We start from the raw sequence: 27,606 nt of genomic DNA on the forward strand, positions 1-27,606 counted from the left end.
TCGCTTTCCTGATGTAACAAGCTTGCTTGGTAGCTCAGCTGGCACGGAATTGGACTTAGGATGTGGAATCCGTGGGTACGAATCCTCTGAAAAACATGACTCACAATGAAAAAGCTGAAAGATGAGAGATAGAAAAACAAGCTGAAACGGCATGCTTCTGATTGAGTTTTTTTAGGTCACATTTGTTTTTGTTCATACTATCAGGTAGGATTAGGTGTAGTGCACATGGTGCATTATTTTAAACTGTCACAGAGCATTATAGTTATAGTGCCAGTCAACGGATATTTCAAGTCAGAACTGCGGTGACACCTGCAAAACCAATGTCACATAAAATGTACCATATGTACGTTCATCTGTTCTGGGGAGAAAAAAAAAATAACGCTCTTTTTGCGCCACTCAGTGGACATTTCACATCAAATATGTCACGAAACGTACATGGCGGTATGTATTTCATGTCTTTTGAAAAAGTTCCCACAGGTACGTTTTTGTCATGAGATCAGTTTGCAAAATTGTATGGTATTCCATTTGACACCATCACCAAATGAGCGTAATATTTTTGTAAGGGTTTTCAAAATGTAATTTTAGATCATGCACTAAACTGTATCAAAAACGGTCTATTCTCCTGCTGAAAACGATTCTGTCAACCTTGAACCTTGAAGTCTGAGACTAGAAAAATATCACTGTATCACAATTTCAACGGATACCCTTTAACAGAGCAATCCCAGCCAGACTGAACAAGAGCTGAGAATTACAAAAAAATAAAAAAAAACACTGCAAATGAGTCAGTCCCCTTTTCCGTTCTTTTGATTCATTCTCTTCTCTCTGATTAATTATCACAGGCTGAATGTGACAGCGGGAGAACTGTACCGAGGACCCCGCTCCATTCTCTGTCTCTCTGCGCAAGGCAATTCAGAAACAATGAGATCTGCTCGTGCTGCTGGGCTCTCGATGCAAAACCTGCATCCCGTCGTTTGGATTCAGTGCGCCAAGACAGCTTTTATAAAATACTTGAACCCCAAACAAAAGAACCAGATGTTTATCGATGCAACCCTTCCTTGAAGTGATGTATAGAGCATTAAAAAGAGAAAAAGATGACATTAGATCTTTCCCTTCTCTGTTCCACATCAGTTCTTTAGTGGAAACGATAAACCGGTTTCAAATACATCACACTCGAGGAGCCATGAGAACATTGTGGGAGAGAGTGGAGAGGAAGAAAGAGAAAAATGGAGCGCCAGGAATCCTGGAAAGCTCAGGAGAAACAGAAGCTGGAGGCTACCTATGCATTCATAATGAGTTCTTACCAGTGTTATTGAATCAGAGCACAACCCTCGCCTGCCTCAACACCAGATTCTCCTCCTTGCCTAACATAACCCTGAGCTTTTGCAGCTCCACCAAAAATTGACAGCTCTTCCCTTTGTAGTTCAGCTAAGATGTGCTCTGATTGGGCGACTGGAAGGGTTCTACGATGTCTCTGACATGCACAACTTGTGTATCGGCAAATGACCCGAGGCAATGCTCACAAACTCTGAAGTTAGATTATTGTAGTTCTATTCTTCCCCATTTGATTAGATGTGAAACTGCAGGAGAGGTTAGTGCACTGCATAAATAAATCCAGTGCAACTGGATTATTAAACATACTTGTGGAAATCATAATATTTTCTTTCCAGGAATCTTTGATTAATAGAATGGTATTCAGTTAAAAATAAAAATCTTTTGTAACATTATATATCTCTTTAACGTCAGTTTCAATTTAACGCATCCTTGCTTAAAGAGGTCATCGGATGCCCATTTTCCACAAGTTGATATGCTTCTTTAGGGTCTTAATGAAAAGTCTATAATATACTTTGGTTAAAATTCTCAATGGTTTTGAGGTATGGTTTTGAGGCAAAAATCATCTCATTCTGGTCGAGGCTGCTTTAAATGCAAATGAGCTCTGCTCGCCCCACCTCTCTCTTCTCTCTGTGGATTGACAAGCCTGTTTACTTTAGCCGCATCTCCCTCTTGAAGCCAACACGGAGGTGACTAAAACTGCAATTCATCGACTGGCCACTAGATACTGGCTGCAAAAGGAAGCCAGAGACTCCCCATGTTAAAATGCTTTACAGCAGAAAAAAATATGTTTACAGCCTGGTACAAAAAGTGGTTTTGGTCTGTATAGCTAATTTTGCCCTTCATGTCAGCTGAGGGGGGTAAATTTTTTAAACTCATCCATTTAAATTATATTAAGCCTTAAAGTTCTGCATAATTTAGGGCGTGGCCATTTGAGTGACAGGTGGATTGCCGCTGCTGTCACCACCGTCGCGCTAGGCGGTCGTGGTTTCAGTAACCAGCTCCACCTACGTCCCACCTCTTTGCCCATTTTCAATTATCCGGGAGTGACATGCAGTGACGCGATTACAAGATGATGACGGACGACTCTCGCCCACTAAGAGCTTCAAAAATGCTCTTCAGAAACCTACGGGTGACGTCACGGACACTACGTCCATAATTTTAACAGTCTATGATTTAGCCACATTTATCTGCTAAACTTGCTAACTAGCACACTATTAGGAAAGGCGATGGCAAAGATTCATAAAAAAAACCCTTATACTCACTTCTGCTGTAAGTGAAGCTGGATCACGAATGATTCGCGAGAACATAGACGGATAGATGTAGATTGAGAGGCGCATTCCCTTCACAAACAAATGTAATCCACTGCATCTTCAGCAGCTCAGATGTCGGGAGTAAATGATGACCACTTTGTTCATTATTACATCCAGCAACACAACACCTCAATCGCTCAATCTGAGATATTCTTGTCTAACTTACATCCCTGCTCCAGCATCAAAACATGGAGGTTGGACTGTTACAACTGATCTGAGGTAAGACACTAATGTCAATCAACTATTGTGGGAGCGGCCTCTGTCGGTGTGACGCAACAACGAGAGGCATCTGAGAACGGCTCGATTTGAAAAAGGGGATATTTTTGCAGATTAATAAAAACCACTGCATTTTTACCATTAGAGGGTAGATGTGTACATACACTGCCAACACACATTAATGTTCAAACAACATGTAAAAGTGAACTTAACATCCAATGACCCCTTTAAATAAAAGTATTACTTTCTTATTTTAAAATCTTATTTACCCCAAACGTTTAAATGGTATTACAGTCAATATAAATGACTAACTATATAACTATATTAACTATATTTCACAATAAAGGATCGTCCTACAGAGCAACTTGAGCTTGAAGCAACATTATGTATTTTAGCATGGCTGCAATGCTGATTTATCATTCATTTTTGAATAATAATGTGATCACTTCATCCTCAAAATGTCATCTGAGGTTTATTTTCAAGTGACTTGAATTTGATGAATTTATGTCTACATGACTAGTTACACCCTAATGCGGCATCTGTTCTGTTCACACATATATATTTTCGTCCACAGGTCCCATCTGTCACACTGTACCCTGTGTAGTTCTGCAATTTCTGCCTGCAAGGGAAAAACATTTACAGACTACCACATTTACAGTAAGTACAACATGTTCAATGCATTCTTCCTCGTACACTGCAAAGGCGCAAATAGGTCGTCCTGTTCTGCTGCAACTTATAAGTTTTCTTCTCTCTGCCCTGATTTCCAACAACAAACAAAAGATCGCCGTATCTGTACTAGGTGAAATAAATGGGTCTATTTATGTAGTCATTTGCTCTGTTGTGCCTCACATCAAATGCCTTAGCATCTCCCATGCCTTCATTCCTCTCTCCTGCACAACAACATCCTATGATTTGCAGGCCACAAGGCAGTGAAAACTTATGAAAGATGAAATGATGAGGAGCGGATGAATAAAATTAGACTTTTACAGCTTACTCTCCAATTTTCTTGACTCTTCTATCCAATATATGGTAAATTCTTTATATAAGTATATGTATATGACAGGTGGAGCTGGGGGAAATGGAGGATTTAGGAGGAACTCTGATTGCAAAATGAGACTTTTATAACCTACTCTCCTATTTTCTCTACTCTTCTATCCAATATATAGGCAATTTTTTATAAATGCACAGATATTCACAAGTTCGTGATCAAAAATCCAGAAAAAACTATGATACATTATTTTAATGTAAAATTATGTTTTTCTATGTGAATATATTTTAAAATGTAATTTATTCCTGGGATGCAAAGCTGAATTTTCAGCATCATTACTCCAGTCTTCAGTGCCACATGATCCTTCAGAAATTATTCTAATGTGCTTTTTTTAGGATTCTTTAACAAATAAAAAGTAAAATTTATTTAAAATAGGAATCTTTTGTAACACCATTAACTACCATTAAAAAGTTTGTGGTCAGTAAATTTTTTTATTTATTTATTTTTTTATTTAAAAATTAATATTTTTATTCACCAAGGATGTGTTAAATTGACAAAAGTGATAGCAAAGACGCACACTGTTACAAAAGATTTCTAGTTTAAATAAATGCCTTTTAATCTTTTATTCATCAAAGAAAAAAAAAAATCAAGTGTTCTAATAAATATTAGGCAGCACAACTGTTTCCAACATTGATAAAGTAATAAATCAGCATATTATAATGATTTCTGAAGGATCGTGTGACACTGAAGACTAAGGTAATGATTTGCATCACAGGAATAAATTATATTCTAAAATGTATTAAAATAGAAAACCATTATTTTAAACTCTAATAATATTCCACAATATTACCATTTTTTCTATATTTTGATCAAGTAAATGCAGCCTTGATGAGCATAAGAAAATTCTTAAAAAAAAAAAAAAAAAACATTAAAAATCTATCTGATCCCAAACTTTTGAATGACAGTGTATATATAGACAGGTGGAGCTGGGGAGGTGGAGGGTTTAGGAGGAACTCTGATAGCAAAATTAGACTTTTACACCCTACTACCCTATTCTCTCTACTCCTCTATCTGAAATATTGTAAATTCCTGACTATTTACTGTAAATGTTGAGAAACAATCTCATCAGTAGAATCAGCAGAGACCAATCAGCTTATGCCACATAGAAAATTATGTGATTGCTAGCAGACTGCGAGATGATGCTAACTTACCAAAAAAAAAAAAAGGAAAACATTAACAACCAAATCCAAAAACACAGCACAGCTTTCCACAAGTTTTACCAAATGTCCATGAACGGTTCCAAAGACCTTTGTAACTTTTCCACTTAGGGATGCTGTAGCAGTTATGGCCGCAGTTTCAATGGAGCGTGCCGCTCGCCCTTAACTGACATTGATAAATACCCAAGGACCTGAGCCCACACGAGAATACACTCTCCCTGCCATCGTTAACCTTGTAAAACCAACCTTCAGCTGATGATTAACAGCATGCCATTATGCGCTATTAGATTTCATTAGTAGAAGCTGAATCTTACACAAAAAAACAACAAACTCTATGAAGAAGGTGCAACAGCCACAAAGGAACAGTCAGAGGTAAATGTTAAAGAAGTTGCATCACTTTTTATTCACAACCCACCTGCAACCCATTTTAAATGTGTGCTAAAATAGTACTGTGCTGTTTAAATAAAGGCAGTGGCCTATAGATTTCACCTCATTCACATTGTGCTACTATTGCCTATTATAAAGCAGCTGATACATTTTGTATTGATCATAGCATCCATAATTCAACAAATAAACAACCTATTTAGATTCCTTCAGCGAACTGGGTTCTAAAACAAAGCCTGTGCAAACCAACGAGTTCATTTTTTGTAAATTCCCTTATCTGTCTCTGATGATGGTGGCGCCATTGCAATGACATTTTAACTGCCTTTTAATATTTAATCAATTAACCTCAATTGTTCTTTTGCGATTTGTGTTTTGCTGATATTCTTAATGGAATTTACATTTAGTGTTCACATGAGAGGGAATAAAACAACATCCCTAATTTAAAATGGGAATGATGGCACAAAAGAAACGAAAGAGGGGGAGAGATTGAGCAGCAGAGATGAGGGAGGGCTGTATTCCCTGATGTGCTACTAGATTTAGGCTCTTCTCGGTTCCTGCTTGGAGGATTACTGCATTTACACTTCAGTTTAAAAATAGCCCCGTGATAATTTATTTAGCCTGAGTGTGCCTGTCTGCATTGTGTTCCTGAAGAAGAACTTCCTCTGCCTGAGACTGATATCCTTCCAAAAACCTAACATATAAACACAGAACCTCAAACTTTCGAAACATTACAACCGAATTAAAAATTCCAACCACGTTGTTTATTGTTGTTAAAGAAAAAAATAAGGAAAAGAACTAGAACCTGAGGGCGTTTTTCTCGAGAGGCATCCTTAAAAAAGGATGAGAAAATAAACAGTAGAAACAAATTTTACAAAATATAAGATCAAATAGTGTGTAAGTGACAATTTTTCTAAAGAAACACTATCTAAAGATCAAAATCCGCAGATAAAGTCTCTTTTGCTTCCCTTGAGCTTATTGCTTTCTCACAGAACTCCTGAAGCATGGTGCGAATGTGAGCAATAGCAAGAAGTCACACTGTGAATGGCTGCTGGACCTGAATGATAAGATATATCATGTCTATATCTATCATGTCATTTGGTAGTCATTTCATGATTTATAATACGTTATTAAAAAAAAAAAAATTTAAAGTGGAAACTCAAGAAAATACACTACTGCACAAGACAGTGATTTAAAGTGACAGTAAATAAATATATAATGTCCAGGGCTGTTCTTTTGGATTTTATTTCAAATTTCAAATTTCAAAATTCAAATTTTAAGATTTCATCATATTACTGTTTTGTCAAATAAATGCAGCCTTGATAAACATAAGAGACTTTCAAAAGCATTTAAAAATATAGCTGCAAGCAGCGATTACTGGGGTTCAAACGTTTTAAGGCATTTAAGCACATATGTAAAAAGACATTATGTAGCAAGCCTTTTTTGCCAATACAGGTAATTTACCATAAAAATATTATGTCTTGTGACGTTTATGACTGTTATAGTGCCAGCTATGGTCTGATCTCCTTAAAACTTGTTGTTTAGAATCATCTGTCGCAAGTGCTCACCAGGTTTTGTGAACTTTCCTTTGTGAACTTTTTGTGAGTTTTCCTTTAGGCTTTATAGGATTTTGGGTAAATTCGGACAGGCCCCTTTTCTAAACGACCCCGTTATAAATTTAATTTTTTTTTTGATAATTATTGACCTAGAAAGTCCAAAGAATTGAACTGCAGTGTTTTTTTTTCCAGATTGAGCAAAAAAGAGACTAGTTCGCAAAAGTAGGTTTTTACATCTTCTCCATCATTTAACAAACCGATTTCAGTGATGAACAGTGGCTGATTTCCTCTGACCTTTGGGGCTGAGAGTCAAATAGGCCCACCGAGTTTCATTCCAATCAGCCTCGTTAACAATGTCTAATTTGCTTGTTAAGTCTGACGTCAAGCGTCACCTCTTCCGTGACTTCTGGGTCCAAACGCTCTATCAGAAGACACAAGAAAACAACAAACGGTACTAATTATGCACTCACAATGTAATGTAACACTACCAAAAAATTATAATCCTACCCTTTAACTCCAAACCGAAATCCCACATAGCCAGACAATGAAAACATAAATATAAATAAATATAATTTTTTTGTGTGTTTGAGGTGCTGTGAGCATGAAAACTGTAGTGTACACCGTAAATTTGAAAACGTTTAGCTTAAATGTTTAATATGAATGAATAGTGCTCATAAACGGCTGCCGACATAGTATTCTCAAGTGAAATGACTTGGGGTTTGGACCTGGAAACAGAGTTCATTGGTGCGTTCGTTGGACGCATTACGTCATCACTTAACAAGCCCATAGGTGCTCAAAATGCATCGGCCAATGGCAGCCATGTTTTTTGAGATATGCAAATGTCCTTATAGACACTTGTGGCACTTTGGACCAAGATCATGCACAGCGATTTTAATGTTGATAGGACAAAAATATGTTTTTCCCTCATATAGTGCCACCAAATGGCCAAGCTCCATGATTTTTCTCCTGTTCGTTCAGGAGTTATATGCATTTTGGCGTCCCTTTGCAATGGCAAGTAGAAAATTCGACTTCTTTTGAGAATCTTTCTGCACTGGTTTGGTGAAAAAGTAGTTAGCAAAAGTAGGTTTTGCAAAAAATCCAAAACACCTGAAAATTTTACCAGGCTAACAATCGAATCTGAGGCATTGACGGTTTAGGAGTTATAAGCGATTTCATACCTTTGATCACTGTAGCGCCCCCGTCAGGCCAATTGGGGCGAGCCTTGGTGACGTTCGGCAGTTTGAGTACTACCATCCCTCCAAGTTTCAAGTCTCTACGACTTACGGTTTGGTCTGCATGATCAGTTTTATGTGGAGATCGCTGATCTGTGACCATTTTAACAATTACAACAGGGTTTTAGCGATACACGCTTTCGTCCCTAAAAATTAATCCCAAACGTTTGAATATTAAAAAAAATAATAGCACTGATTCATGTTCCTTTCACATTTAACCTGCAAACTGTGCGAACATCATCACTGCCCTTGAGAAACATCTACTACTACTGAATCTATGCTAGCTAAGTCCATTTGACAACTACATAAAAAGTTGATGGGTATAACTCCCACATATATGAAACCAATCCAGACTCCTAGGTCGAAAGATGCAATTATATTAGACATTGATAAGCGTGTAAGTGGCTAGGAAGTTCCCCGTCTCGACTGGTGAGGCTGGTGATGCCAAGTTCTGGTCGGCGTGTGATAATCAGCAAGGTGCTGGATCTCATTACCCTTTCGTTGATAGGGATGAAACTCTCAAAAGAGCCCTTAAAGCTGATGACTCGACACTTTAAACAGCCATGAACCACAGAGACCAGGAAATTAGTCCAGGAACAAGTCCTAATGTTTTGAATCAGTGATTTATCTTCATAACCTTGAGGTTCGTTGGCGAGTAATGACCCCTCTCAGTAAGTGGACATCTTTCATATGGGGAAAGGATATTGTATTTTTCCTCCTTCTTTGGCACTTGCACTTATTTGATGAGATGTTATCTAGTAAAACTATTATTGAAGATATTAAATCATCAAGCTCAAGTTCAAGCTGAAGGTTGTCAGTTCCTCAAAGTTTAAAACAAATCTATGACCAAAAGCCAACTATATTAACTACAATATCAATCTACCTTGACCTTGCAGATGCTCACTCATGACATCAACTGCCATTTGCTACATAAAGACCACAACTACCACAAGAATGTGAGTTCACAAAACTTGCATTTTTTTAAATCACACAGTGGTTTCATAATTCACATTTCAGGTATGGCTGTGTGTCATTTATGTTGAGAGGAAACAAACAGGAAAAGTCTCTTTAAGACCTTAATTTACTCATATGTTAAAAACTGATAAAAAACAGAATAGCACCATTATCACAATACAACACTTGTAAACTGTGTACTCCTAATTAATGCAATAAAATGCTTATTTTTTTTATTGGGTTATCCTCAAAAGCCACACATGAAACAAACATGCAGCATGGTAGGTTTAGTCTAAAGCATTAACAAACAAAACACTATTAAAGGGATCGTTCACTCGAAAATTAAAATTCTGTCATTTATTATTTACCCTCAAGTCATTCCAAACCTGGAAGTTGTTCATCTTCAAAACACAAATGAAGATATTTTTGATGAAATCCAAGAGCTTTATGGTTGAAGCACTGAAGTCACATAGACTATTTAAACGTTGCTCTTACTACCTTTCTGGGCTTTGAACATGGTAGTTGCATTGCTATCAGGGTCAGAAAGCTCTTGTATTTCATCAAAAATATCTTAATTTGTGTTCTAAAAAAGAATGAAGGTCTTACGGGTTTGGAACAACATGAAGGTGAGTAATTAATGACAGAATTTTCAGTTTTGAGCTATTTTTGAACTATCCCTTTAAGAACTGATTGTTTTGCCAAATATTTTGATGAGTTACTAAGTTCTATCAGTCTGATGAGTCTTCCACTAAAGAAACCCACTAAATCATTCAGAGCATTAACTGAATCCACATCTGACTCATTTACATTCAGGGATATATTTCTTAAAGGAGAACTCCACTTCCAGAACAACAATTTACAGATAATTTACTCACCCCTTGTCATCAAAGATGTCTTTCTGTCTTCAGTTGTAAAGAAATTATGGTTTTTGAGAAAAACATTTCAGGATTTTTCTTCATATAATGGACTTTAATTGTGCCCCCGATTTTGAACTTCCAAAATGTAGTTTAAACGCAGCTTCAAAAGGGCTCTAAACGATCCCAGTTTTTCACCATTCTCTACCTTTTTGAGCCGGAGTACACAGACAATGAACTTAGATGTGATTCGTTAATAGTGATGGGAAGTTTGGATCATTTTACCAACTTGGACCTTTGAGTCTCGTTCAGCAAAATGAACGAAACTTTTTTTTTTTTGAGTCATTTCACTGATTTTAGCAAAATATAATTAAAATGTTACGTGTTACTTCCCTAACACATCTACTGCTTACACAAATGTTGATCACACTACAAACAAGACAAAACCATAATGCTATAAGAAACAGAAAAGATTAATTCATTGTTTACCTGGGTCTTTAGTCTATGATTAGCTCACCTCACCTCTTATCTGACAAGTTTTCGGGTTTGAGTTGTTCGTTCATCACGTGACAGCCCCATAAGATGAACGAACGACTCGAAAAACCCAAAGACTCGAAACAGGTGAACTAATTCCAGAACCTAATAGGATGTTGCGCATGTGCGAATCACTCCCTGAGATGACTCGTTCTTCCTGAGTCAAATTAAACATCCGTTCAAAATGAACGAATCATTCAAGAACATGCATCCTAGAGCCTGTGCTACACAAGCTTTTGTGCTTAAAAAGTATACATATTTTTATTTTTTGAAAAACATGGCCAATCGTTTCACTAGATAAGACCCTTCGTTTAGATCGTTTAGAGCCTTTTGAAGCTGCATTTAAACTACATTTGGAATTTCAAAATTGGGGGCACAATTGAAGTCCATCATATGAAGAAAAATCCTGAAATGTTTTCCTCAAAACCATAATTTCTTTACGACTGAAGACAGAAAGACATGAAAATTATTTGTAAATTGTTGTTCTGGAAGTGGAGTTCTCCTTTAAATTTGTAAAACTTCTATTGGTATTTTATTAAACAGTGTAAACACATAAACCAAAAGATTCAATGGGACGCGTTACTAAACACCGTCATCTTAAAGAGTAAACCTACTTTCCTAGACCTTTTCTCCCCTTAGATTATTACATGGGCTAATGCTTCATGTAACACATTCTACAGTCAGTAATTAAACTAAAAATCAATTTGTCTGGGAAAAAAGAGAACATTGTGGCTTGCATGTGGGTGCTGGAATCGCTTCATTACATACAATTACATTTTTTCCTCTTGTTTCCTTCTGGTTTGCTTTCAAGGGGCCGGAAATTCTGCACAGGGCAAGTCTGGGCCTAATTACACGGATTCTTTGGTCACATTGTAACCGGAAGACCCCCATGAAAGTCACAGAGATGAACAAAATACAAAAAAATACAAATACAGCTTAGCGTCTAGACAGCATGCTGGAGAAAACAACTTTCTGATGAAGTAATTATTTTAAAATCTTTCTCCAATATTGAAAAAGCAAAAATGAGTAACTTAAGTAATTCTCAAGTGAAAACTACTCACTGGATGGCATACGGTGTCTACCAGATTGTATGTAGATTCTGAAACACATTAGCAGCTGTCAGCTCTACAGGCTGGGTCATATACGGGCATGCGTCAAACAACTCAATGATAAATATTAATAAGACAGCACAATGACTCTGGGGAACACGTGCCATCATGACAACAACATTTTTCCCTCCTTTGAATATAATAACTTCAGTCTCATCCATCAGTAATGGTGGGAAAAAAGCTTCCAGCTTATTTGCAACAGCATTATGACAAATGTTTAATGTAAGTGACAGTGGTGTTATTCAACGTGGTGACTCCAGGTAAATCTCACACGGCTATGATTGAATTACTCAAAAACACAAACGGAAAAGGCAAAGGAAACATTTGCGCAATCCACAATGACTAATTTACAAACACAGAGGAACAAGTTGTCCCAGAATTTGTTGCCTGATAAGACTCCCACGCTACGCTGACTAATCATGGAGGAATATAAACTCCTACCCCTCCTCTTCCCCTAAAATCCATTCAGATGTCAAACGTGTGATTGACAAATACAGTTCATTTGCACAGAACACAAAACGCCTGGGTTTCTTTAGTAAGTGCCTTGGAAAAACGGCAAAACTGATTTCACAAAGACAATTTCTAGGAAAATTGTTCCTGGGAATCAAGGCTCAGTATGAAAGTAGTTTAAAGTGATAGTTTATACAAAAATGAAAATTTGTCATCATTTACTCATGCTGTTCCAAACCTGCATGACTTTTTTTCTTCTGCGTAACATAAAAGAAGATAACTGCTTTTGTTCATACAATAAAAATCACTAGGCTCCAAAACAACATTGGATCTTTGATTAAATGGACAAAACCTGGGTTTGGAATGACACAAGGGTGAATAAATGATGACAGAATTTAAAGGAATAGTTCACCCAAAGATGAAAATTCTGTCATTAATTTTTCACCCTCATGTCACTCCAAACCTCCAAGACCTTCGTAATCTTCGTAACACAAATTAAGATATTTTTGATAAAATCCGAGGGCTTTCTGACCCTGTACACTGTAAAAAATAAAAAACACAATTTGTTGAGTCAGCTTAAAATAATTTGTTACCCTGCTGCTAAAATTTTAAGTTCAGTCAACTAAAATAAGTTTATTCAACTTGAAATGTTAAGTTGTACTAAGTAACAACTTAGATATTTGTGTTTGCTAAACTTAACAGATGGGTAAGTAACCCAGCTGCCTTAAATTTTGAAGTTGATTCAATTCAAATATCAAAGTTGTCACTTAGTATAATTTAACATTTCAATTTGAATAAACTTTTTTTTGAGTTGACTAAACTTAAAATTTTAAGGCAGCCAGGTTACAAATTATTTTAAGTTGACTCAACAAATTGTTTTTTACAGTGTAGACAGCAACTAAGCTGACATGTTCAAGGCCCAGAAAGACAGTAAGGACATTGTTAAAACAGTCCATGTGACTGTTACCAAGCTACGAGAATACTTTGTGCGCAAAGAAACAAAAATAACTTTATTTAGCTATATTAATTTGTGTTCCTAAGATGAAAGATCTTACAGGTTTGGAACGACATGAAGGTTAGTAATTAATGACAAAATGTTCATTTTTGTGTGAACTATCCCTTTAAGAATGAATTATACCCACTGATAGCACTATTTACACTGTTTAAGCACCAGATTCGCTAACAAATATGCAAATTACTGTAGACAACGGAGATAATGCACTAGGCACAAAATATATTAATTTCTGGCATTGTTTCAGTGCTTTAGCACTTCAATCCAGGTACCTGAATCATCAAAACATGCGCTTGTCTTGATATATGCCTGATTATAATGCTCCGTTCCATCGTTAAATGAATTAATGCTGCTGTGATCAATAGAAAATATACACAAATATTTCTTTTAAATTAAATTCTGTTTATTGAATTTACCCCAGAGCCATAATTACTATGAATAAGAGGAAGGCAGCGAGACAGATGAACTTGAGATAGACAGACAAACAGACAAAGGGAGCAAAAGAGCACATTTCCCTGCCCTCCTATGCGGCAAAAACTTACTTTAAGGGCATCAGGAAAGATTGGTGGAGCGGAAACGGTTTCAAATCCATTTTTCTCTTTAGGACCTAATGCTAATCACTTCCTTCTATTTGGAAATGGACCGATACTATTATTTTCCTCCCAATTGTATTAGGAGACCAAACACACACACACACATACACACAAAGTAAAGATAAACTATACCAGAGATGTCTAATTACTCTTTAAATCGGAAAAGCCCATGAAAATAAGCCAACTCATTTCCAGCTCGGAAATCAGTCCAATAACACATCTAATCAGGCAAGGCAGATCCAATGAATGCTGCTGGGGTAATGTTCCCTTTGAGCTATGCTCTTGTGGACTTCATAAACAGTAAGAGGAGTTTATAACAGTGGTTCTTAAACTGTGGGACACAATTTTGCATAATGTTGAGTCTATGCCATTCATAGCATTGTCCTGCATCATGTTTGCAGAATGAAATCCAATACGTGTTTCCTACTAATTTCGGGGGACCAATTTCAAAAACAGTACCTGTTTCTGCTTTAGAACATCACAGTTTTCCACGACATTCTAATTTATTGAGATGCACCTCAATAAACGCGAAGTGGGAGAGAGAAAGAGAGGGGACGGGATCGGGAAAGGTCCGCGAACTGGGACTCGGAAAGCCTGAAGCACAAGGGTGCTGCCCACAAGGCTACTGGTGCCGACAACATCACACTTTCTTACAAAATATGTGCATTTTGAGGCATTTTTACTTTTGACAACCATTTGTAAGGTGAAGAAACCTTTGTATTATCACCAAAAAAGGAAAACAACTGCCACAAAAACAAAATTCCTATCTTCCTTTCAGTCAGGTTACAGCTATTTGTTCAATGCTGAGCCAATTTTCACTTGTTTGAATGAGTCTGAAGACCTAATCCTGATTTTGAGGTTTGAATTAAGGCCAATAACAGAAAAAAAATTATTTTGTGCAAAAATGACCCATATGTGGGTGTTTTACTACACCCAAAGTAATTTTGTCAAAAGAAATTTAAAATGTATTTATAATAAACTTGTATTTACATAAAGTTCTTTGGCATTAACCAAAAGTATGGAGTATTTAAACAGATTTCCAGTTCCACTGCAGATTGTAAGTTATACATTTTGAATGCTTTGTCATTGAAAATTAAACTTTTGATTGCTTTTGTTATTTTGATAAGTCCCTTAAAGCTTATAAATACAATTTGAAAAATCTTCATTCTCATTTTGTGGAAAAACTGTACATGATGAAAAGTCTTTATGCATATTTTAAACTTAGCATAATCAAATTTGGCAAATTTCAAATTTCTCATGACGAAAACATAACTGTGGGAACTTTTTTGCAAGATGCAAAATACGTACCAGTAATTACATTTCACTGCAGCTTCCAACAGAAATGAACACTAGATGCGGTAAAACAGCGAGCACTTGTAATCATTTTCATACACAGTTATGATTACAGCTCCACGTTTCAATTTCCAGACATAAGCTTGTTCAGAAGCTCAGCCGGCACAGAATTGGACTGTGGAATCTGTGGAATCTTTGGGTACGAATCCTATGAAAAACATGACTCACGATGAAAGAACTGAAAGATGAGAGATTGAAAAACAAGCTAAAATGGCATGTTTTTGCGTCACATTTGCTTTTGTTCATACTATCGGGTAGATTTAGGTGTAGTGCAGATGGTACGTTATTTTAAAACGTCACTTCTGACTTGACATTTCAAGTCAGAAGTGCGGTGACACGTAGAAACATAAAACATACCATATGACCGTTCATCTGCTCCGGGGAAAAAATTACCCCTTTTATTGTGCCACTCAGTGGATATTTCACATCGAATATAGCGTCTTGTGAAAAAGTTCCCACAGGTACGTTGTCGTCACGAGCTCAGGTTGGGAAAATACAACATGTGATGCTCAAAGCCACAATACATAACACCAGAGTCAAAGCTAACACTAATAGACTATTTATCTATGTATAATGTGATTAGGTAGGACTAACTATAAACAAAAGATTCAGAAATATAGTTAATGAGCAGCACATTAATAACAATGATTAGATCTGGGTATTTTGCTCAGTGTGTAAATTCAGCTTGTGTCTGTCTAAATATAATGTCTCTGTTTGGTGATTCATCAGCCCTCTATGCTGAAGCTCTCCAAATGTATTTGGAAAGCTTTCGTCTAAAGGGAGGATGGGTTGGCACACAGCAACAGCCACGAAAATGGCAGGATTTCACTCTTCATTAAGGGAGAGGAAAATGAGTTTGTCTTTCCTCATCAGTTGAAATTTGAGCAGCATGGCACATTCACACTCAATATTAGCTTCTGAGACATCCAACATTGTAATGATGGTTGGGGGGGAAGAGAGGAAAAAAAAAAATGAGGAAAATAACTTTAGGTGTTAGTGGAGTCAACAATTTGTGACTATGAAGAACAATCCATAGTTAAATACATTCAATAAATTTAAATGTTTATTAGCGGAATGTCCTCAGTGTCCTTTATGTTAATCTTTGTAATGCTGTCTATTATCATGGAAATTAATTTAGACTTATGTAAAAATATTTACATAAACTTATAATTGAAGTCAAAGGGGTAAGGATAAACTGTGATTTACATTCCAGAGTAAAGAAAGTGTTAAAGTGTTTAAGTGTTAAAAAAGTGTTACTATGAGACCACTTAAAAAAATAAAAAAATAATTGTCATAAATCTGTCTTCTGTGTTAAACCCCATTAAATTAATTAAAAAAAAAAAAAAAATCATACAGGTTTATCAAAAATACAAATTTAGAATGACATGAGGGTGAGTAAATGATGACTTTTCATTAGAAATAAATAATAAATAAATATAAAACATAAATAACAATAAATAATAATGGTAAAATAAACTAAAATAATAAAAAATTAAATAAAATACAATAAAACAAAACAAAATAAAATAAAATAAAATTAAATAAAATAAAATAAAATAAAATAAAATAAAATAAACATTCTTTGGTGGAAGAACCTGTCTAAATGAGTAAATGATGAATTTTTATTAAAATAAAATAAAATAAAATAAAATAAAACAAAATAAAATGGTGGAAGAACCTATCTTCTGTGTCAAACCCCATAAATTTCATTATGGACAAAAAAAAAAAAAAAAAAAAAGAAAGTCATACAGGTTTATCAAAAATAAAAATCTAGAATGACATAAGGGTATGTAAATGGTGACTTTTCATTAAAAATAAAAATAAAAATAAAATGAAATAAAATGAAATAAAATGAAATAAAATGAAATAAAATAAAATTCATCTGTGTATGAACTTGTCTTCTGTGTTAAACCCCATGCACAAAAAAAGAAAATCATACAGGTTTATCAAAAATAAACATTTAGAATGACATGAAGGTGAGTAAATGATGACTTTTCATTAGAAATAAAATAGGAAAATTAAAATGTAAAATAAAATAAAGCATTAAATAAAGTATTAAATAAATAAATAAATAAATAAATAAATAAATAAAATAAAATAAAATAAAATAAAATCAAATAATGCCTGCCTGATTGACTTCCACTGAAACGGTTTAACTGTAAACTCAATTTTTTTTTTTTTGTCTGTGGCAACTGACAATGAACATGGAGCTAAACTCGTTTTGAACCCAGCCCAGAATTTTCCTTTAAAAGTGGTAATAATGGTGATTACAATCAAAAACAAATTCACAAATTGACATATATGCCCTCATACATCATTATATGAATAGGAGATTTGTACATGTGAAGACAGATGTGCTTTACTGCCCTTAATAGACGGGATTGAGCAAAACCTTTCAGCCCAAGCTTAAAGTTCCCCACCTAAAAATGAGGTAATAAAAGTACTTAAAAAATGAGGTAAACGCTCTTTACACATTCTTACTTCAATAGACGTAATTATGCGAGCATGCTCATTCTAAACATTTATTTGAAACTCCAATATTTTAAAGTATAATCATTTGTGTGCACTGGCAGTTTCAGAGAAAACTCCAGCTGTGGATGAATCACATGTTTGAACAGGAGTCCCACTATTTCAATACCATATCGAAGGGGAGCCTCAAAAGTACCGTGTAGGAAAATGCAGGTTTCTAACAAATGCCTCCGCACACTCTGTGTCTATAGATCGTCCTGTTGATATCATCAAGCGCAATTTTCTTAAGAAATTGTCTGATAAGGAAAGCAGAACAGCAGTAAACACATGTAATTTGTAACTTTTCATCTTTGTGGCCATTCACTGCCAATCTTTCTCTGTCCAGCAAGGACTGCCGTCGCCAGCGTTTGATAATTGCTGCCACTGCTCAAGACTTTAATGAAGGTGTGGGTGGGCTGGAGGAGGGCATCTTGACAAGTGTTTAAGAGACTATTTCTGCTATGCATCTCAGCCACCCATCTCTCAAAGCAACTCCGCAATTACAGCCTCATTTGAGGTTAGTGCTAGACCTGCATGGAGCCGCACATCAAACTCAGTGCTAAGAACTTCCCACAGGTGAAAAACGCAAGGCAGCACTTTCAGGCATCAGGCAAAGGTAAACTGTCATCGCTTTCTGCTTTCAACTGAGTTATGTAGGCTGAAAAAATGGTTTTGGCTTGCATGTCAGCAATTACGAAACACAAACATTGATGATTTATGCGTCGCCCTCAGAAATTAAGAAATTGCCTGTAATCAGCCATAATCGTTTATTCAGCAGAGTTATGATAATGCTGACAGATGTAGACTGTTTTGTGCTTGTCATCCTATCCAAAAAAGTTTTTTGTTGGTATGTGAGAAGGCTACTGATATATGAGTTTTATTTCCTAGTACTGGGGTCGTCCAAGCCATCAGTTCATGAGACCGGTACTAACTACCTGAGGCAAGAGTATATCTTTATAACGTCTTCATACGCCTTCTAGCTCAGCATAATCAGCAGTTCATTCTGTAAGTATTTTTACCCTCAATCTACATATTTTCTAGCACTGTAATCAGTCTTGTGGAAGAAAAATATTCTTCTGCACAAACACACACAATTACAGATTTATCCTTTATAAAATGTACAACTACGAGAACATTTATCTCCTCCTTACCACTCCTCCAAACCATGCAATTACAATAAAGGAGAATTAAAGCTTTTAGGCTTCAAAAAAATGACACAAAAACACCATGAAAGTATCATAAAAGTCTTTCATATGACTCCAGCACTATATATACCTATGAATTATGTCTTCTGAATCCATATGATAGCTTTGTGTGAAAAATTATATATAACCATTATTACAATTATTATATTATAAATCAAATTCAGTGGGTTGTTAAAAGGGTTGCAATTTTCCCAAAGTTTCCAAAAACCCCAGAAAGTTTTCAAAATTTCTGGAAATTTTACACCTTCTTGCAACCCTAGTTGTTAATTACAGGCAGTATGACTATGAATTGACTTATTAAAATTCTGAATCAAATCATATAGACTGATTCTGAGGCAAATCATTCAGACCAATTCTGAAGCAAATCATCCAGACTGACTCTAAAGCAAAACATTCTGACCAATTCTTAAGCATATCTTTCAGACCGATTTTAAGACAAAATATTTAGACCAATTCTGAAGCAAATAATTTAGACTGATTATGAGGCAAATCATTCAGACCGATTCTGAAGCAAATCATTCAGACCAATTTTAGGACAAAATATTCAGACCAATTCTGATGAAAGTCATTTAGACTGATTATAAAGCAAATCATTCAGACCAATTCTGAAACAAATCATTCAGACCGATTTTTAGACAAAATATTTACACAGATTCTGAAGAAAGTCATTTAGACCAATTCTGAAGCAAATCATTCAGACCGATTTTAAGACAAAATATTTAAACCAATTCTGAAACAAATCATTCAGACCAATTCTGAAGCAAATTATTTAGACCGATTTTAAGACAAAATATTTAGACCAATTCTGAAGTAAATCATTCAGACCAATTCTAAAGCTTATTATTTAAACAGATTTTAAGACAAAATATTTTGACCAATTCTGAGCCAAATCGTTTAGACTGATTATGAGGCAAATCATTCAGACCGATTCTGAAGCAAATCATTCAGACTGACTCTGAAGCAAATCATTCAGACCAATTTTAAGACAAATATTTAGACCAATTCTGAAGAAAGTCATTTAGACTGATTATAAAGCAAATCATTAAGACCAATTCTGAACCAAATCATTTAGACTGATTATGAGGCAAATCATTCAGACCAATTTTAAGACAAAATTTATAGACCAATTCTGAAACAAATCATTCAGACCAATTCTGAAGCAAATCATTTAGACTGATTCTGAAGCAAATCATTCAGACCGATTTTTAGACAAAATATTTAGATTGATTCTGAAGCAAATCATTTAGACTGATTATGAGACAAATCATTCAGACCGATGAGGCAAATCATTTAAACTGATTCTGGGGCAAATCATTCGGGCTGACTTTGAAGCAAATCATTTTGACCGATTTTGAGACAAATCATTTAGACAAATTCTGAAGCAAATCATTCAAAATGATGTGTTCACAAACTGAACATTGCTACAAAAATCTCATTAATTATTGTATGGCTTTAGAGGACTTGGTATACAGTTTACAAGTTGCATGAATCACTTATTTGATCGTTTGCATTCTTTTAAAAGACTGAAACTTCTGTTTTTTAAATTTCTCACGTGGAAAACAAAAAGTAAGTCAGTCATGTGGGTTTGGCTTGACATGACGGTGAGTAAATGATGACAGAATTTTATTTTTTTGGCGAACTGTCCCTTTAAACTTCCCAGATGCTTCCATAGTGTGTCATCCCATGCCATGTTATTTGAAGTGACTGGGGTGTCTATATGAATGCCGACATGAGTCTCGGAGGGACCGCGTGGTCTTTGATGGACCCTCCACGGGGACCAGGTAAAAAGCAGCCCCTCATGTACTGCGAAACGGGGGCACTGATAGGCAGCCTCTTTGATACCGCTGTAAATTACAGCACTGAGGAACCACCACACAAAAAAAGCCCTGCCACCCCTCTGTTATCCATCTCACATTTTTGATTGCTCCTCGCAGGAGGGACGGCGGAAAGGGGGAGGAAGAGAGGGAGGGAAGAGGAAAGGTGAGGGTTTCGACAGTTACTCTGTGAAGGACTGATGACACTTTCCGGAGGGGAGTAAAAGACAAGGAGCGATTATCACAATCGGCCCTCCTTTTCTCGGATAGATGGGCTGATTGGGGGTCTTTAGCTCAGAGACCACCACTCAGTCTTTTCAGCAGAGGCTTTGTGAAGATGTTAAATGCTCTCAAAAGCTCCTACTGAGGCATTTTTCTGCCTCCTCCTCTTCTCATCAATGGCATTTGGCTCTCACGCTGAAGGATTTCTCTCTTAAAGGTCATGTGCCAATACATTTCCTCCCTTATTCATATTTTAGGGGAAGAGTTCTCAAAAATGAACACCCAGATATAAACAGCACTTTTTGATTGGCACAGAGGGTGTTTGGCATATAGCAAATGCAGTTGGCATGCAAATCAAAAAGAGAGGATGCCAAGAGATCTGTTGAGTTTTCTTGTTTTGAGAAAGGTTTATATAGAGCTGTGGAAAACTACATGGTTACACAAATTGTATCAGCAATAAACCCTTATACAACAGCATACAGCATGGGAGTGACATTTGTATGATGGTAATTCAGTCTAAAGGGTGTGAATGAAATGGTTTTAGTTCTGATTTCACTAATTCCAATTATTTAAAGGGATAATTTACTCAAAAATAAAAATTATGTCTTTGTTTACTCACCCTCATGCTGTTCCAAAACCGAAACGCCTTTTTTTTTTTCAGTGGAATGTTACTTTGCATCCCCACTTACTTTGACTGTATGGACAAAGAGCCCCAAAACTCAGAACCAGATAACAGTAGCAGCCAGCAACTGAAGGAGAGGGATACATTTTCAAAACCAAGAAATTAAACCAAAACCAAACCAAGTAAAAAAAACAAAAAAACAAAAAAAACAAATCAAAACAAAACCTGAACCAAACCCAATATAGAACAAAATTAAACAAAATAAAAAACACATCCAAACCATAACAAGAAATTAAACCAAAACTAAATAAAACAAACAAACAAAACAAAACAAAAAAATTAAAACAAAAAACAAAACAAACAAAAATAAACAAAACAAAACAGAAAAAACCTAAACAATAAATTTAACCAAAACAAAGCAAAAAATAAATAAAAAATAAAACCAAACCAACCCAAACAAAACAAATTACAGATTCAATTAAACCAAATCAAATCAAAAGACAACAATAAATAAACAAATAATTAAATAAATAAAAAAACTAAACAAACAAACAAAAAAAACATAAAAAATGAAATGGAACAAAAAAGCTAAATAAAACAAAAACAAATAAAACAAAACAAGAAATTAAACAAACAAACAAACAAAAAATTAAACGAAAACAAAACATAAAAAAAAAAAACCCAAAGCAAAACCCAAACTAAAACAAAACAGAACAGGACAAAACAAAACAAAACAGAAACAAAACAACCAAAACAAAAACAAAACCCAACCCAAACTAAAATGGAATGAAAAAAAAAAACAAACAAAAACAAACAAAAAAAAAAATAAACCAAAACAACCAAAACAAACCAAAACAAGAAATTAAACAAAAACTAAAACAAACAACAACAACAAAAAAATCAAAACAAAACAACACACACACACACAAAAAAATTTAACCTAAACCAAACCAACCCAAACTGACATAGAAGAAAAAACAAACCAAAACAAGACAAAAAATAAAACAAAACCAAAATAAACCTTAGATCTGTAGAAGATCTAATCAAATCTAAATCTGTAGAAGAATGCAGACAGTCATTGGAAGCAAAAATCTTGTATCTTTTCCCCCCTAAAGGGGTGAATTTACTCCTGCAAAGCTTGATATTACTGCACAGGGTGAGTTTGTCTTTCTCTCCTTCTCCTCTGCCTCTCGGAGTTCTTCAGCCCCCTGAGGTACAAACATTTATAATTAAGGTCATGTCGGAATCGTTTCAGTCACATGACACTCATATATTCCTCTTTTAATTGTGTTTCTATGAAGCAAGAGCAGGGGGTTGGATCAAAGGACTTGCTGGTTTCAGACTCCTCTCTCTCCTATTCTTTCCATCTCTATAATTGTTTGGACTATTTAAGCGGAGACTGAGAAAGCAAACAGCAGCTGCAGTATCCCTGCTAAAACTAAAGAGTCCTTCATGCTCAGCCCTCCCTTTCCACACTCTTTCCCCGTAAAAGCCCACGGACACACATCATATTGACAAAGACACCAATCAATGTCTACTACACTTTATCTATACATGTAATCTTTAGCTCCAGACACATAAACTCCTTTGAAGCCTTAATTATAACACAGCTCTTCTTTGGTTTGTTCCTCTATTCCCCTGCTAATGGTGTGGAGATGTTAGCAGCTCTCATCCCGAGTTAGGTGCACATGAAAAGAAGAAAAATCAGGAACGGCAGGATCTATCACTCTACAGAGGATGATTCCCAAACATCACGCATTCAAACCTCGAGCCTTTGCTGATAGCAAAGATACACAGATACGACACACCGCTCCTTGTCTGCTGATCAAATCAGCAATACTGTTCCTCCACCCCGACCCTCTGAAATTGGAACGCACATGCGTCGCTTCAATGCGATTCTGAGTGATTTATTACCTCTTACAACTTTCATGTGAGACTTCATGAAAAGCTCAGCTGTCTTACATTTTTTATTGTTCCGACAGGATTTATCAGTCAAGGGAGGCAGATCTAAGGGAGAGAAAAAGAGGGATCGATTGTGCCTCGATTTGATCCTTGTAACCTTGGTTACTGCACACAGGTGTGAGGGCAAGCGTACGCACATACTTCAACATACACGCTGGGGTCTACTGTATGTGGATTGTTTATATGCGTGTATATACTGACACTTCAACAAAACAAGGCTTACTTTGTCCAAGGCATTTTTGGCTCCGGGTCACATGCTTTTAAATGCATTTGATTGTCATGTTTTCTTAAGAATTATCTGGCCAAAAATTTCAAACACTGTAGGCATTAACACTACCATTCAAAAGAATCTTTTGTCTTTTCAAAGAAATATTGATGAATCAGATGTGACTGTAAAGACATAATGTTACAAAAGATTTCTATTTCAAATAAATGCTGTTCTTTTGGACTTATTCATCTGAAGAATCTATTGTTCATACAAAAATATATCACGGTTTTTACCATTAATGATAATGTTTCTTGAGCACCAAATCAGTATATTACAATGATTTCTGAAGGATCATGTGACACTGAAGACTGGAGTTATGTCTGCCATCACAAAAATGAATTACATTTTAAATTTTAAAAAACAGTTTAAATAGAAAACAATTTTAAATTGTAATAATATTTCACATTAATCAAATAAATGCAGCCTTAATGAGCATAAGGGACCTAAAACCAATCTTACTAACGGCAAACTTTTGAGCATTAGTGTATATTTAAAAACAAAAATTCTGTCAGTAATTCCTCACCCTCATGTCATTCCAAACCCATAAGATCTTCATTCATCTTCACAACACAAATGTGACCCTGGATCACAAAACCAGTCATAAGGGTCAATTTCTCAAAACTGAATAAAATAATATTTGGTCGAGATGCAACTATTTGAAAATCTGGAATCTGAAGGTGCAAAAAAAAAAAAAAAAAAAAAAAAAAATTGTCCAAATTAAGTTCTTAATGTATATTACTAATCAAAAATCAAGTTTTCATATATTTACAGTAGGAATTTTACAAAATATCTTTATGGAACATGATCTTTACTTAATTTCCTAATGATTTTTGCCATAAAAGAAAAATCTATAATTTTGACCCAAAACAGTGTATTTTTGGCTATTGCTACAAATATACCCCAGTGACTTAAGACTGGTTTTGTGGTCCAGGGTCACAAATGAGGATATTTTTGATGAAATCCAAGAGCTTTTATGACCCTGCATAGACAGCAACGCAACTGACACTTTCAAGGCCCAGAAAGCTAGTAAGGACATCAATAAAATAGTCCATGTAACGTGGTTCGACCGTAATTTGTTACAAAGTTATGAAGTTATAAAAATACTTTTTGTGCGTAAAGAAAACACAATTCCACAATTTTTTTCTTCCATGTCAGTCTTTGACATGCCTGCATGAAAGTACCACAGTGCATGCATATGTGGATTCTACATCGGAACCACTGATGTCACATGGACACTACACTCTTAAGAAAACGGTTTTTCACAATGCCATAGAAGAATCTTTTTGTCTAAATGGTTCCATAAAGTACCTATTTCTGTTTTACAAAAGTTTTTTTGTGGTGTAAGAAGGTTCTTCAGATTATAAAAAGGTAAGAAAGAGATGGTTCTTTAAAGAACCTTGGAATGAATGGTACTTTGTGGAACCAAAAAAAAAAAAAAAAAATCGCTGTGAAGAACCTTTTAAAGCACCTTTATTTTTAAGAGTGTACCTTTCTGAGCCTTGTACATTGTAGTTGCGTTGCTGTCTATACAGGCTCAGAAAGCTCTTGGATATCATCAAAAATATCTTAATTTGTGTTTCAAAGATGAACGAAGGTCTTACGGGTTTGGAACGACATGAGGGTGAATAATTAATGACAGAATTTTCATTTTTAGGTGAACTATTAAAGGGATAGCTCACCCATTCTGTCATCATTTATTCCTGTCATCCTCATGTTGTTGCAAACCTGTATGCCATTCTTTCTTCTGTGGAACAACATTAGGGTGAGTACTATAAATGGGTGAACTACAGTGTTCAGGATGTTACCTTTAAAAAGCAATTATAGTTACTTCTTACAAACTGTTAGTAGAGTTAGTAACTGATCATTCTAAAAGTAGCTTATTACCAAAGAAAGTAACTATTGTGTTCAAATATGTCAAATAACTAGGATGCCCCCAATATTAAATAAGTTAAATGAAATTAAATTTTCTGTTTACTCACCAGACTAATATATGTGTGTGTGTGTGTGTGTGTGTGTGTGTGTGTGTGTGTAACTTAATATAATTTAGCATTATACTTTAGCAATTAAAACTTCAATAATTGACTGAACTTAGGACTGGTGGTGGTGCTTAAGATATTGTTTGTAATTTAGTGCTTCTATAAAAAAAGGAGGGGGGGGATTATAAAAATAATACAGATAAGATAACAAAACTACTACTCTACTACTAATAACAATATAAAAGGCACCAAGGATTAATGAGCTGCTGTGTTCATGAATATTAATCACGTTGTCTGCGTTCACTCGAACTGATTTGCTGAAATCAAAACAGAGATGATAATAGGTGAGCGCCAGCCAATGAGATTGTTGTTTGCGAATTAGTTTCGCCTACTACTGGAGAAACCGGCAATTCTTAAAAGCTGAAGAATTCCAAAGGAACTCCGTTATTTTGAAAGGAAAATACAGCAAAGAATATCGTTTACATGCAGCATGTCAATTCTGCATGGTATATAAGACTCTCTCGCTCTCTATCTTTCTTTGCGTGTGTGTGAGACAAAGCGACGGCTAGTCGTGTGTCTTCACACTAGAGTTTACAGTTTGTCAAATACAGGTATGCAGTGCATCCATTCAGATGAACTGAAAAATAAAATTAAAATAATATTATAATAAATTATATTAACGCTGCATTTTATTGTCAGTAACGGTACCACCGTTGTAACAGGGGAAACAGTAATCCGTTTGATAACTTGTTACTGAGCAAAATAACACTGTTAGTAACACAGTTTATTTAGAACGCCATTATTTCCATCACTGGTGAACCACTCCTTTAAGATGCACATGCATATTAGTCATTTACAGTAAGTGAGAAAAAATGTTATTCCAACAAGTAAGGGATTTTTATGGTTTTACTTTTAAATCAAAAACTTGGCCTGAATGGAGTATTACAGGAAACGTCAACAACGCTTCATTATGCTGTGAAATTTGTCTTTTCAGCGCAAAAAATTTGATTCAATGTCGATTAGATGGTTAGATGGATGTGTTTATTGTTTTGACAAACATGAAAATGTTGCTTGCAGCAAAGCACCAGAGTGTTGGAGAGAACACTCTTCTATTTTTAAGCCAATGCATAATGAAGTTCATGCAGCAAAAAAACACTTCAGACACATTTTAACCTGATTTTGCTTTCCTGCAGAGGCTGGAAAGTTTTTAAAAGGATCCCTACCATTAATAAAAAATATTGTTGCTGCTCACCATAAACAAATGTACTTTTTTCGTGGTCTTGTGTCCTGAAAGCTGGACAATTGTAGATTTTGCACTGGGAACATTAAAGTACAAAAAACAACTTCATAACTGTTTGTTCTCCATTAGTCTTTTAAGGGCTGTTTCTGAGCAGGTGGTGTGAAAGAACCTTCAGTTCACCTTCATGAAGCTCACTAAATTTAATCTTGAATCTCTGGCAACGTACACACTGAGCGGCCTGGCCACCTTAAAATTACCCATTACCCATCTGTGCCACCCCACCAGCCTCTCTGGGGACCCTCCAGTAGCAGATGCAGTGTAAAACTCCATTGTAAAAATGTAGAGAGGAAGCAAGGGAGACTTTGCCTGAAGCCTGTATTTCTAATTCAGGGACCACACTGAGGGAATCTGACTCCAGATCAGCAGTCCTACGTCAAACCTCTTTCAGAACAGGGACTGTATCGGTGAACCCTGGCCTCCATTTGGTGTGTACAATGACGAGTAGCTCTTGTTAGAGAATGATCTGCCCTGTGCTCTCGACCTGCACATGAATTAACCAGACTGAATGCGATCAGAATAGCTGCTTTCATTTACGTAGTGGTCCTGCTGAAAATTTCAGATTTTCTGTTGAACGATAAAGTTATTTGGTGAACAAAGAAGTGAGAGATTTCTTTACTTAATGAAGACATTCACAGATG

The 27,606-nt window shown here is 35.6% G+C and overlaps 1 protein-coding gene across 3 annotated transcripts in view; it reads right to left on the bottom strand.

Moving 5' to 3' along the window:
* The window catches only part of samd12 (sterile alpha motif domain containing 12), a 101,317-nt gene that overhangs the window by 10,029 nt on the left and 63,682 nt on the right, over positions 1-27,606 (bottom strand). For 2 of the 3 annotated variants that reach the window (XR_007829833.1, XR_007829832.1), the window contains exon 5: positions 7,295-7,421. The exons of the other annotated variant lie outside the window; for it this stretch is intronic. The gene's annotated coding sequence lies outside the window, so the exon portion shown is untranslated. The remainder of the gene's footprint in view (positions 1-7,294; positions 7,422-27,606) is intronic. 3 annotated transcript variants of the gene reach the window in all.

This window comes from Labeo rohita, chromosome 19 (assembly GCF_022985175.1).
Source record: "Labeo rohita strain BAU-BD-2019 chromosome 19, IGBB_LRoh.1.0, whole genome shotgun sequence".
NCBI classification, from domain to species: domain Eukaryota; kingdom Metazoa; phylum Chordata; class Actinopteri; order Cypriniformes; family Cyprinidae; genus Labeo; species Labeo rohita.